Source organism: Papaver somniferum, chromosome 9 (assembly GCF_003573695.1).
Source record: "Papaver somniferum cultivar HN1 chromosome 9, ASM357369v1, whole genome shotgun sequence".
Lineage (NCBI taxonomy): Eukaryota > Viridiplantae > Streptophyta > Magnoliopsida > Ranunculales > Papaveraceae > Papaver > Papaver somniferum.
The window spans coordinates 162332183-162346949 of NC_039366.1; positions in this window are offsets into that span (position 1 = coordinate 162332183).

The window sequence follows — 14767 nt, forward strand, 5'->3', positions numbered from 1 at the left end:
TATTATTTAAATCATATAGATAAGACCAAAATATTAAAAAAATAATAACTTGAAGATAGGGATAGGGATCACCACGATATGAAAAAACTTTATCGCACAATTTTTGAGAAATTCAATCTCTATATCAAATATAGAGATAGAAAAATCACTACAAGTGCTTGGGTTATGAATTGCGAACACTCATTCAAAGTGAAAGGGTTTGATAAAAACTGACCAAATTAAGGGTTATTATGGAATGGTAACACTCACTCATTAAACCAAATTTTTTCATACACTCATTCATGTGAATAATTGTCTGACAATGGAAACTAAGATGTGGAATCAACCGTTTGGGAAAAACATTCCTTGGAAAGCAGATGATTACCCTCCAAAATGTCTTTATAGTCTTATAAAAATTTAAAACTCGTTAAATTGGACTATTACAAATTTTATTATTAAAATACCAATTAAAAAAAAGCGCCTAATGTTTAGCCGCTTTGATTTTTTTAATGATAAAAAAAGGGAGCGGCTAAACATCAACCTTTTAGTGTGTAAAATAGTCGGTTCCCCGTCCGAATACTCACTCCTTAATCTAGTCTCTCATTCGAATTGGTAGTGAAAGAGTGTTTTTAACACTCATTTCATAGCCCTTGCTCTCAAGGAGAAGGAACATTATCTCCACCAATTGGGATATCTAGGTGTTGTTATTGCGTCGTAATGCTCTTATTCTCTGGAGTGTCTTGGCTGAGCCATTATATGAGCATACAAGTAGTTGATGGAGACCATAAGTGGAGTGGTAAAACCATAGTAGTCAGAACGTGTAGAAAGAGATGATGTCGCATGAAAATCTTCTCAAATTTGATTTCATTTCTTTATTATGATTTCTTATTGCATAAAAGTAAAGTTACGGACTATTTAAACATATTAAACTGATGAACCTCATAGCCGGTTATTAATGTACACAATACCTGCTATTTGTCAGTTGTTTTACGATGAGTACCAAATATTGTATATATTGGCATTTAACTCATATTTGTGCACTAACGCTCCATTTTATCCCATATTCTGTGTTTTCGTTGTTTTCAAGAATAAATACTTTTCTCAATTAATTTTGCATTTTTAGGTACTAAATAAAGCCTGGTTAATTCACGGAGCGAAAAGAGCAAAGAAACGGCAAAGACTCCCGCAGAAAGGCAGCGAAGATTGATGTTTGCAAGAGCCGGATCAATTAAAAGTGGACTTGAAGAGGAAGAATTGTTCTTAAAGAAGATATGGGCTTGGCATACCCTAGGCCCAAAACCCTTACCCAAATCCATTTCCATTATCCATGCCCATTTCCATGAGAGCCGTCAGATTGGATCCATCTCATCATCCAACGGCCACCTCATCATTGTGCATCAAAATCTGAAGCTCCTGTCAAACACATCGTACCTAACCCCATCTGAAGCCGTCAGTTTTGTTGTATCTCATAATCCAACGGTCGCTACATACCTCTCCATCGTAGCCGTTCGGTTCAATCTATATGGGATCATCCAACGCTCTTTACTCGCTGTGCATCAAAGTTCGCTACTCCCGCTCAACACCCAAACGCCAAAAACCTACACCACAAACCAAACATCCCCTAACCCATTCTTCATCGACCTCTTCTCCTCTTCTCCCCAAATTCCTCTCTTACCTATCACCTGCAACTTCCGCCACCACCATCTCCTGCAATCACTACCACCACCAGACCTCGAACCACACCACCACCACAACCACCCAACAACTCCACCATCTCTCTACCTAGCCTAGGTGTTTCATCAAATTCACATCCCACTGACCTAGGGTGTGGAGTTGATGAGACGACTCGAGCTAGGGTTCACAGTTCACAAAGAAGAGCAGCAAAAGCATCAGAACAAGTGGGAAGAACAGAAGAAGGTATGGGTCGAGGTGAAATCGCAAGTGGGTACGTCAAATTGAAAATCCCCAAATCAAATTTTAGGTTTTCAAAAAATAGGGTTTAGAAATTTGGGGATTCTGCACTATAAATAGAACATGGTGTGTGTAATGTTGGGGGTATGCCCGGATTAGCCGGTGCACCAAGCTGTAGTAGTATATTGTGTTCATCATGTTCTAATTACTTTTGCTAGGGTTGAGATGAAACCATTAATTTACTGCTAAGTTTGATTCATGTTTCTGATATTGTTCATGTTGTGCTTTACTTGTTTAGGATAAATATAATCTGAGCTCTTCATCATTTTACTTTCACAGTGTGTATGTCATGCATCCATTGTAGTTAGAATACTTCTGTGATGAATGTGGTACAATTCATGCTTCATTGTATGTTATTGAACCCTTGACTAATTGTGCCCTGAAAAGACAGTTAGTGCTTTGGAAAGATACCCTAATTGCGATTAGAATATCCATCTTAGGAAAGGTTTAATTATCTAAGTTATCAAATTGATCTGTGATTAGTTGTACTGTGAGAAGACAGCTAATACTAGGGATTAGTTAGTTGGCTTAGTTGATATTAATCCATCCATTGAGACCCTGGATAAACGGCAGACTTGCATCTTGTCCGGTGTCCATAAAAAGGGACAAGAACATTATTGAAACTGGACTGACTTAGCTGAGATTAGGTGGTGGATTCGACTGCCCTAGTGCCCTTTAATATGCATTCTTGTTTTCTATTTTGTGTTACATAACCAACATCTAGCCGTATCGGCAAACAAAATCCCCTATTTATGTTACTTTTTGTTCTGAAATCAGTTGTAGTGAGACCATAGTTTCCAAGCTACACCCACCTTGTCCCTGTGGATCGACCTGTGCTTGCCCTGTGTTACATTGTGACACTGTGCACTTGTAGTTAGACATAGTCGTAGGTACTCTTTCAAGTCCTACCAAGTTTTTGGCGCCGCTGCCGGGGACTTGGCTGCTGTGTAGTTGAACTGTTGTCCTAACTGTTTTCTGGGCTAATTTCTGTTATAGCTGTGTAGTTTTGTTGTGCATCTTAGTCCCTGTATCTTAGTTCTTGTGCATCTTGCTGTGCATCTTAGTCTCACTTGGCATAACTTAGTTCTGTAAGCATTTAGCTCACTTGTTGTGCATTTAGTGTAAGCATACTTGTTGTTCTTCTTACTTGTTGTGCATTTAGTGTAAGCTCACTTGCTGTCTTGTTCTTTGCATCTTTTAGCTTAGTGCTATTCTTGCATCTTTTAACTAAGTGTTGTTCCTGATTCTTGCATATTCATCTTACTTGCATCATCTTTGTTGTTCTGCATACTAACTTGTCTGCATATTGTTTTGCATTAACATGTTCATCTTAGCTTGTTCATCTTCATTGCTTTTCTGAGCTAGTTCTTAGATAGTTCTTGCTGTGTAACTGCATCTTAGTGTAACTTGCGTATCTTGCATAGCATATGTAGCTTAAACCCACGTAGTAGCTGTAACTTTTCTGATAAGCATCTTAGTGTAGTAATTTTCTGTAGCTTTGTAAGCATCTTAGTGTAATTTTGCTTGTTTCTTTTTCCTACACACAACTGAACTTCCCTATGTGAAGGTTCTGACAAGCTTCTTTGAGCCACTAGGTACCTGTGGTGCTGCTGAGGAAGAAGCTTGTGCTGCTGTGTTGCTGCCTGTTACTGCTACCAGCTGCTGCTGCTGAGTGCTGTGTATCCCGGCTGCTGCTGGTGCTGCTGTGGCTCTTGCTGCTGTTGAGTTGCTGTTGAACAGGCCTGCAACATTGCTGCTGCCAAGGCTGGGAGAAAAGGGAAAGGAGCAGGAGCTTGTGAACTGTGAGTTGCTGCTGCAACAACCAAAGCATACAACCCAGTTTATTGGGTTCGGTGTTACAAGCTGTTGCTGGGCTGCTGTTGGAAGAGCTAAGAAGAAGTGGGCTAGCTAGTTTTGTTGCTGGGCTGTGCTGTAAAGATTAAGATCAAAGCCCAACTGGGCTTGTGCAACAAAAAAGGGATAAAAAGCCCAACTGGGCTTCCCTCCAAAAATCAGGTAAGCCTAAACCCAGTAGGAAAGCCCAATTGTCTGTTGGGTTTATATTTTTGAATTCTGGGCTTGTAATATTAAACCCAACAGTTGGGATTGTATTTTATTTGGGCTTGTAACTTTGATTATTTGTGGGCTTGTAAAAACTTTTGTTTCAAAACTTGAATAGTTTTTAAAGCCCCAAATGGGCTTCACTTCACAAACTTTTTAAAACCCACTTCTCAAAACCCAACAGTGGGCTTCAAAACCAGGGCTTCCTTCCAACTCCCAACAGTGGGCTTCAAAGTACAAACTTTTAAAAACCCAATAGTTCAAAGTTTTCAAAAAAGCTTTTGGGCTTCTTTTCAAAACCAAAAGTGGGCCTTGCTCAAATTCCTCCCATTTTGAAACCAAAAGTTTCAAAACCCAACAAAACCAAAAATTTCTCCCATATTCAAACCAAAATTTTGCTCCTAATTCAAAACCAAAGCTTTGCTCCACCAATGTGGGCTTGCTCCCAATTTTAAAACCAAATTTGCTCCCAATAACCAAAAAATTTCTCCCACATTCAAACCAAATTTTCTTTTCAAAACCCAACAAATCCAAAAAATTTCAAAACCCATCAAAACCAAATTTTTCTGAAAACAATGGGCGAGTATGTGAATAAACCCCGTAGTCTCCATGAATACATGTACTCTAACAGAATAAGTCAGTTATCATGAATCGTCTTGCCCCAGACTGATGGCCCATTTGAACTAAACGCAAGCATGATACAAATACTTCATATATTTCTAGGGTTCGATTATGAGAATCCCTATAATCATGTAAGAGAGTTTGAACAAATTGTCCGGGCTATACAACCTGACTATATGTCTGAAGACTCTTTGAAATTGCGTTTGTTTACATTTTCTTTAAAGGAAAGGGCTAAAACATGGTTTTACAGTCTGAGACCGCAGTCAATCACCACTTGGGACCAAATCACAAATCAATTTTTCAAAAAGTTCTTTCCCTATCATAGGACCATCTCTATTCGTCAAAGTATTAATTGTTTTGTCCAGTTAGATGGAGAGACATTTTTTCATTATTTTGAACGGTTTAATAATTTGTTGTTTGAGTGTCCTCACCATGGCCTTGAGAAGTGGAGACTGGTCGCCATTCTTTATGAGGGACTAGACTTTAAGTCTCGAGCCTTGGTTGAATCTATGTGTAATGGTGAGTTCATTGATAAAACTGTGGACGATGCATGGTCATTTCTAGCTGAAGTTGCAGAGAAAACCCATCAGTGGGAAACCTATGGGGAAACTAGGACCATGCCACATGATATGGGTAATCACCATGAGTCAGATGTTGATTTTCCCAATGAGCTTAATTCTGGATATAGTGTTTCATACCCTATTGCTGAAAATGTCAATCCATATTCACCTATTTTAGAGGCAGATGTATGGACGAAAAACACTAATGGTTTTGACAAAGTAGGATTTTCATGTATTTGTGATGATGATGATGATGATGTTATGTTAGAAGAACATGTCTATGCTGAAAATGTTATGGAACCTTTGGGTTCAAATACATTAGGCTTTTCTACCCCGACCTTCATGAATGATGTTTCTTCTAGTATTCCATATACATGTGATGAGGCTACTGATTTAGATATTGTGCAGTTATCCTGTGAAGAGCATGACTTAGGTAATGTTGAATCTTCTGTTGACACTAATGATCCTATGCATGAAAATATAGTTGATGTGTCTGATTCCATACTTAAGCCACAATATATTGTTTCTTTTGATGCTGATTTGGAGATTTCGGATAACCATGATTCTGAATTTGGACTTGTGCAATTGTTTTGTGATGATAAGTATGCTACACAACTTGATTATGACTTAGAAAATTCTGATGTGACTGATAATATTGGTACTCTTGATCTCATGCATGTGAGAAACTTAGATGTCACCTTCCTACTTAAGTCACAATCTGATAGCCTTCCATCCAACCTAGATTTGGTTTGTAACAATATTGTAAAACCAACTTTTCTGAGAATACATAATTTAGGCCTGGAACTGTGTGCCTCCCAAGTCCTCTTGGACTATTTTGCATCTAAATACAATACCTTTAAGGAGCCACAGTTGGAATATGCATGTTTGCCCGTCCCTAGCAAAGTCCATTTCGAGTTAGACCTTGTGCATGATGAACCCCCAAAACTGCGAGATTTTATATCCAATAGTATATCTAGTGTAAAATCCAGGTTTAGGGGTAGCTCATTTGGTTTTTCACTCTCACTCGCATTTCAGTCCAACTATAGTTGTTTGAAACTGTCTATGTTTCAACACTTTGTCTTTTGGGTTGATCCTTAACTCTTTAGACTGTATGTATATAGTGAATTGTTTGTATATAATCTGGTAGGTAATGTTTAGTGGAATCATATGTTTCTTGTATATATTGTGCTAACCCAATGTGAATTCAGTTGAGTTACTGTTGGGTTTTGCCTTGAATAATGGAGTTCAGAACTTGCTTTCGCCAATATCCGGTAATCTCTTTCCTTTTTCTACACTTAGCATCGTTCTCATGGTATGTGTTATAATCATGTTTATCTTCTGAAACATTGAGGACAATGTTTAGTTTAGGTTTGGGGTGAAAAGTAGATACTTTGATAACATGCCATAATTGAAAACAGAACTCTTTCTTTTTGAAAAAAAAAATGAAAAAATCAAAATTAAAAATTAAAAAATTCGAAAAAAAAACAAACATAAAAATGGAGCTCAGTTACCTTGAAATGTTGACTCTTGTGCATGTATGTAAACATAAGGATTCTTAGTATAGATATTTAGGCACCCTGATTCTAGCACAATTCACATAGTGATAAGAAACTTGCACGCGCACGATCTACCAATACATGTATAGCCTCATCCTTGAGGTGTTCTATCGGAAGTCACGATTGTCAATCACTTTAGAATACTGAACGAAACTTGACTAGCTTGTTCTTTGGTTGGTTGGGATAGAAGGTGGAGGTTACATTAAGAAAGATAACCATCGAATTTAACTGGGTGCATCAAAAAGGGCTACCTCTTGCAAAGTTTCATGTAATTTTTTTTTCTTATTGATTATGTATCAAAAGAGTTACCATGTTGTAAATATTTTTTTCAAAAAAAAATGAAAAAAAATGAAAAAGTCAAAATTAAAAATTAAAAAATTCGAAAAAAAACAACATAAAAATGGAACTCATTTACCTTGAAATGTTGACTCTTGTGCATGTATGTAAACATAAGGATTCTTAGTCTAGATATTTAGGCACCCTGATTCTACCACAATTCACATAGTGATAAGAAACTTGCACGCGCACGATCTACCAATACATGTATAGCCTCATCCTTGAGGTGTTCTATCGGAATTCACGATTGCCAATCACTTTAGAATACTGAACAAAACTTGACTAGCTTGTTCTTTGGTTGGTTGAGATAGAAGGTGGAGGTTACATTAAGAAAGATAACCATCGAATTTAACTGGGTGCATCAAAAAGGGCTACCTCTTGCAAAGTGTCATGTAATTTTTTGTTTCTTTTTGCTTATGTATCAAAAGAGTTACCATGTTGTAAATATTTTTTTCAAAAAAAAAAAAAAAAAAAAAAAAAAAAACACGATGTATATATTCAGAAAAAAATCAAAATAAATAAATAAAAATAAATCAAGTATTTATCAATTCCATCCTCTCTTGTTCCAAAAATAAAAGAGAGTAGTCAATGTAAATAAGAGTCATGTAAAAAGTCATCTTTTGTGTTTTTGTGTTATAAGCAAGGAAGGGTGTATGCCATTGATGTACAACGCGAGTAATTGTGAAATACCTCCAACTCATTCACAATTCTCGTAAAGTCCGGACAGCTAGCTAGATTTCGACCTCGGTTCTTAGCCTGAGAAACTATCTATTGGTGATTAGTAGTCATAACATCCGATCTTTCTTTACACATGTGTAGATACACTTTACACTCTTATCACATGTCTTTATTTGTTATCAGTGCTAGGATTGTGACTTTGATATCTAGATTGACATCTCCATTTTGTTGTGAGCTTCTACTGTCTTGCACATGTCACATTTCATGGAATCTGAGCTTATATTTTGTCCTAGAACTTTGTAGGTACGTTCTAAGCAAACCTTCACGAGACTTCAACTCGTCCACTAGGGACACTTAGTGGTTTAAAAGGCTTATTCCATTCGCTAAATGCAATCGAGAGACCAGCGACAGTGGTATAGTTAGGATTTCCTTGGTTTTGTTTTACTTGAGGACAAGTAAAATTCAGGTTTGGGGGTATTTGATGAGTGCCAAATATTGTATATATTTGCACCTTTTTATTGGCATTTAACTCATCATTTGTGCGCTAACGCTCCATTTTATCCCATATTCTGTGTTTTCGTTGTTTTCAAGAATAAATACTTTTCTCAATTAATTTTACATTTTTAGGTACTAAATAAAGCCTGGTTAACTCACGGAGCGAAAAGAGCAAAGAAACGGCAAAGACTCCCGCAGAAAGGCAGCGACGATTGATGTTTGCAAGAGCCGGATCAATTAAAAAGTGGGCTTGAAGAGGAAGAATTGTTCTTAAAGAAGATATGGGCTTGGCATACCCAAGTACCAAAACCCTTACCCAAATCCATTTCCATTATCCATACCCATTTCCATGAGAGCCGTCAGATTGGATCCATCTCATCATCCAACGGCCACCTCATCATTGTGCATCAAAATCCGAAGCTCCTGTAAAACACATAGTACCTAACTCCATATGAAGCCGTCAGTTTTGTTGTATCTCATAATCCAACGGTCGCTACATACCTCTTCATCGTAGCCGTTCGATTCAATCTATATGGGATCATCCAACGCTCTTTACTCGCTGTGCATCAAAGTTCGCTACTCCCGCTCAACACCCAAACGCCAAAAACCTACACCACAAACCAAACAGCCCATAACCCAGTCTTCATCGACCTCTTCTCCTCTTCTCCCCAAATTCCTCTCTTACCTATCACCTGCAACTTCTGCCACCACCATCTCCTGCAATCACTACCACCACCAGACCTCGAACCACACCACCACCACAACCACCCAACAACTCCACCATCTCTCTACCTAGACTAGGTGTTTCATCAAATTCACATCCCACTGACCTAGGGTGTGGAGTTGATGAGACGACTCGAGCTAGGGTTCACAGTTCACAAAGAAGAGCAGCAAAAGCAGCAGAACAAGTGGGAAGAACAGAAGAAGGTATGGGTCGAGGTGAAATCGCAAGTGGGTACGTCAAATTGAAAATCCCCAAATCAAATTTTAGGTTTTCAAAAAATAGGGTTTAGAAATTTGGGGATTCTGCACTATAAATAGAACATGGTGTGTGTAATGTTGGGGGTATGCCCGGATTAGTCGGTGCACCAAGCTGTAGTAGTATATTGTGTTCATCATGTTCTAATTACTTTTGCTAGGGTTGAGATGAAACCATTAATTTACTGCTAAGTTTGATTCATGTTTCTGATATTGTTCTTGTTGTGCTTTACTTGTTTAGGATAAATATAATCTGAGCTCTTCATCATTTTACTTTCACAGTGTGTATGTCATGCATCCATTGTAGTTAGAATACTTCTGTGATGAATGTGCTGCAATTCATGCTTCATTGTATGTTATTGATCCCTTGACTAATTGTGCCCTGAAAAGACAGTTAGTGCTTTGGAAAGATACCCTAATTACGATTAGAATATCCATCTTAGGAAAGGTTTAATTATCTAAGTTATCAAATTGATCTGTGATTAGTTGTACTGTGAGAAGACAGCTAATACTAGGGATTAGTTAGTTGGCTTAGTTGATATTAATCCATCCATTGAGACCCTGGATAAACGGCAGACTTGCATCTTGTCCGGTGTCCATAAAAAGGGACAAGAACATTATTGAAACTGGACTGACTTAGCTGAGATTAGGTGGTGGATTCGACTGCCCTAGTGCCCTTTAATATGCATTCTTGTTTTCTATTTTGTGTTACATAACCAACATCTAGCCGTATCGGCAAACAAAATCCCCTATTTGTGTTACTTTTTGTTCTGAAATCAGTTGTAGTGAGACCATAGTTTCCAAGATACACCCACCTTGTCCCTGTGGATCGACCTGTGCTTGCCCTGTGTTACATTGTGACTATGTGCACTTGCAGTTAGACATAGTCGTAGGTACTCTTTCAAGTCCTACCAAGTTTTTGGCGCCGCTGCCGGGGACTTGGCTGCTGTGTAGCTGAACTGTTGTCCTAACTGTTTTCTGGGATAATTTATGTTATAGCTGTGTAGTTTTGTTGTGCATCTTAGTCCTTGTATCTTAGTTCCTGTGCATCTTAGTTCCTGCATCTTTTTATGCATCTTAGTCTCACTTGGCATAACTTAGTTCTGTAAGCATTTAGCTCACTTGTTGTGCATTTAGTGTAAGCATACTTGTTGTTCTTCTTACTTGTTGTGCATTTAGTGTAATATCACTTGCTGTCTTGTTCTTTGCATCTTTTAGCTTAGTGTTATTCTTGCATCTTTTAACTAAGTGTTGTTCCTGATTCTTGCATATTCATCTTACTTGCATCATCTTTGTTGTTCTGCATACTAACTTTTCTGCATATTGTTTTGCATTAACATGTTCATCTTAGCTTGTTCATCTTCATTGCTTTTCGGAGCTAGTTCTTAGCTAGTTCTTGTTGTGTAACTGCATCTTAGTGTAACTTGCATATCTTGCATAGCATATGTAGCTTAAACCCACGTAGTAGCTGTAACTTTTCTGATAAGCATCTTAGTGTAGTATTTTTCTGTAGCTTTGTAAGCATCTTAGTGTAATTTTGCTTGTTTCTTTTTCCTACACACAACTGAACTTCCCTATGTGAAGGTTCTGACAAGCTTCTTTGAGCCACTAGGTACCTGTGGTGCTGCTGAGGAAGAAGCTTGTGTTGCTGTGTTGCTGCCTGTTACTGCTGCCAGCTGCTGCTGCTGAGTGCTGTGGCTCTTGCTGCTGTTGAGTTGCTGCTGAACAGGCCTGCAACATTGCTGCTGCCAAGGCTGGGAGAAAAGGGAAAGGAGCAGGAGCTTGTGAACTGTGAGTTGCTGCTACAGCAACCAAAGCTTGTCAAGTATGTAGCCCTCGTGTTGTCACACCATAAAACTGGAGCTCTAGGAGAAGAGAAATGAAACTCATTGAGTAAAGATTGAGCCCAAACAATTTCAGAATTTGCATCATCTAATGCACGGTATTCGGCTTCTGTGCTTGATCTAGAAACGGTTTGTTGTTTCATAGAGAACCAAGGAATCAAGTTGGGACCAAGAAATATACCCATGCCACTTGTATATATTATGTCAGACATATCACAAGCTATCCCAATCTGCATCTGAATATGCATGCAATTGAAGAAATATACACCTTCTAAACTGCAACCCATAGGAAATGGTACCATGCAAATAACTTAATATTGTTTTGACATCTGACCAATTTGCATCTGAAGGGTTTTGTATATGCTGACAAGCTTTATTACTTTCATATGCTAAATCAGGCCTGGTGATGGTTGCATATTGAAGAGCACCAACTATGGTTCTATACGAAACATGATATCCAAAAGGAGCATAACCAGAAGTAGTAGAACAAGATTTTGCAGCATTCACTTTAGTCTTAGTTAGCAGATTAGTGACATACTGCTCCTGAGTCAACAAAACACCTTCAGAATTCTTGGTAGCTTGGATTCCCAAGAAAAAATGAAATTAATCCAAATCCTTAATAGAAAACTCTTTGCTTAAAGTAGCAACCAATTGATCAATTTCAGAAGTAGAGCTTCTTGTGACCAAAATGTCATCCGCATATATTAGAATGTAAAGAGCAGTTGTATTGGTTACCCTGAAGAAATGAGATATATCAGTTTTTGAAGAAACAAAACCATTTTTATTAAGAAATTGACTCAGTCTCTCAAACCAAGCCCTTGGTGTTTGTTTTAAGCGATAGAGGGATCTCTGAAATTTACACACATGATTAGGAAGTAGTTTATCCGAATATCCTGGTGGTTGAATCATAAAGACATCTTTTGAAAAATGACTATGCAGGAAAGCATTCTTGATCCAATTGTCTTATCTGTCAGTTCTTGTAGAGAGAGATTAAAAGCATGATATGCACAGTGTTAGCTTGACCACATGGATGTATGCATCTTGATAATCAATTCCGTCTACTTGATTATATCCTTTGGAAAACACTCTTTCCTTATACCTTTATATAAAGTCATCTTCCATTCTCTTGATTCTGAAAATCCACTTGTAGTCGGTTACATTTTGCCCTGAAACAACAAGTACTAATTTCCGAGTTCCATTATATAATAAAGTAGTGATCTCTTCATCCTTAGTATCCCTCCAATTTGGATCCGTATAAGCTTAAGTGTAGCAAGTTGGAAATGTAATGTTTTCACATACAGATTGAGCTTCTAAGCAAAAATTCTTGGCTTAGCTTTTGAAATTCCCATTTTAACTACTGTGTCCATTGGGTGTGCATTTGTAACAGTAGGAGAAGCAGTTAAAATAGCATCAGAAGTAGCCTTTGATGAAGTAGATACACTTGTAAAAGATGAAATCACATCCACTTTATTAGGAATAGAAGCAATTACCAGAAGCAGATGGTAAAGTACTTGTAGTTATAACTAAAGATGTAAGATATATAGTAGCACTGCTTGATGAGTCAGAGTTGAACAATGTTGCATAACGAAACTTACAGTCATCAATTTTGACATCCCTAGAAATGATAATCTTATTTTTAGTAGGATTGAAGCACTTGTAGCCTTTGTGCATATGTCCGTAACCAAGAAAGATATATTGAACGAATCTTGGTTCTAGTTGTGGTGGTTAAAACTTCTGAGACATGGATAACATGCACAACCAAATGCGTGTAAGAACAGATAGTCGGGTTTGATTTGGAATAAGTATTCCAGAGGTGACAATTGATGTATAGTTGGTAGTCTATTTATCATAATTTTGCATTTTAAAAGCATAAGACCAAAATGATAAGGATAATAAAGCATGATGAAGTAGTGCTAAACTAGTTTCTATAATATGCATATGTTTCAAGTACTTAAGATTTATAAGCTAAAGTATATAACCAAGTGAAATTACTAAAGGAATCAATAAAGGACGCGTAATACTTGTAACCTTTAATAGAATACAAAGGTGATACCCACACATCTGAATGTATTAAATCTAAAGGACCATAAATATTATTGATTGAAGCAGAAGGATAAAGTAAAGCATGGATCTTTTATGCCTGACAAGAAAAACAAATAATAGAAGATAAATGAGAATCAATAACATCATCTACATAAGTCAGAAAATGCTTCAAAATCTGATATGCTGGATGACCAAGTTTATTATGCTAACTTATTAATGAAGAAACTCCAGAAGTTAAAGCTTGCTTGAGATAAGTAGATGTGAAATCCATGTGATACAAACTATCTTTAACAAGACTATGAAGACGACCTTTGTGTGTAACCAAATCCTTAATAATAAATTTATCAGAATAGAATTCAAAGAAACAGTTATGCTCCTTTCTAATAGATGGCACATGAATTCAAAGAAACAGTTAGAATTCAAAGAAGCACATAAATCATTATGCAAAGTGGATGGCACACGAATTCTTGGTAATAGATGGCACATGAAGAAAATTATAAAAAGTGAACTTAACATAATCATTATGCAAAGTAGAGGAGCCAACATGATTAATGTGCAAACCTGATCCATTAACCACATGCACTTGATATGTGCCTTGATATTCATAATGCAAATTCAGATTTTATAAATCTAAACTAATGTGATGTGTAGCTCCTGAGTCGGGTACCCATCCAGAAGAAGAAGCAGATGAATCCTCATTGTAAATAGCAAATGCTTCAGGTTCAGGGCACCATAAATCATCAAATTCCTCAGCAAATGAGTCATAAGATGTATTATAAGCTTGCACCATGGAGTTAACACTAGGTGTGAACCTGTATCTGAATTCAGTAGCTGAGTGACCTGGTTTCTTACATATTTGACACTCAATATAATAATTGTACTTGGAAGGAGGATGAAAATTGGGTGGAGCACTAGCTCGAACAAATCTTCCACCTGAAAAATTTCTGCCACCTCTAAATCCACCTCTAAGTCTACCACTATTTCTATTTCCTCTAAAACCAAAATTACCAGATCTTCCAAAATTACCACGACTAGGAGAGTTATACCAATGTTGAGGACCAGAATGATAAGGATATGGAGTACTTGAGTAGTGATGGTAATCACTGTGTGGATAAACATGAATACCTGAATAATGTTGATCAACCTGATTTGCAGAAGGAGAGGAATGTTGTTGCTGAGTAACATTAGCAGATGCAATAGAGAGATCAACTTTGTTCTCAAAATTAATTCTATATTCTCTGAAGATGTGATGAGATTCTCATTTTAAAGTTGTTGAGTGCATATTGAGGTCTTGAAAGCATTGAACTCTGAAGGAAAACCTTATAAGATGTGAAAAACTAAATCCTCATCAGAAATCGCTATGTTAATCTGAGCCAGTTGATGTGAAATTGAACGTGCCTTGTTGAAATAAATCAACATTGAATATGAACTCTTCATCAAACTAGTCAGATCTATCTGAAGCTGCATAAGACGAGATTTAGGTGTAGAATTGTAATTATTCTCTAATTGAGTCCAGATTTCATGAGAGAGTACGATCAAGAATTTGTGAGCGAATTTCCTTAGTACAAGCATAAAATAGCAAAGAAAGAAGAGCCGAATCTTGATTAACCCGATAAATGTGTGTAGGATAGCGAAAAACTCATTC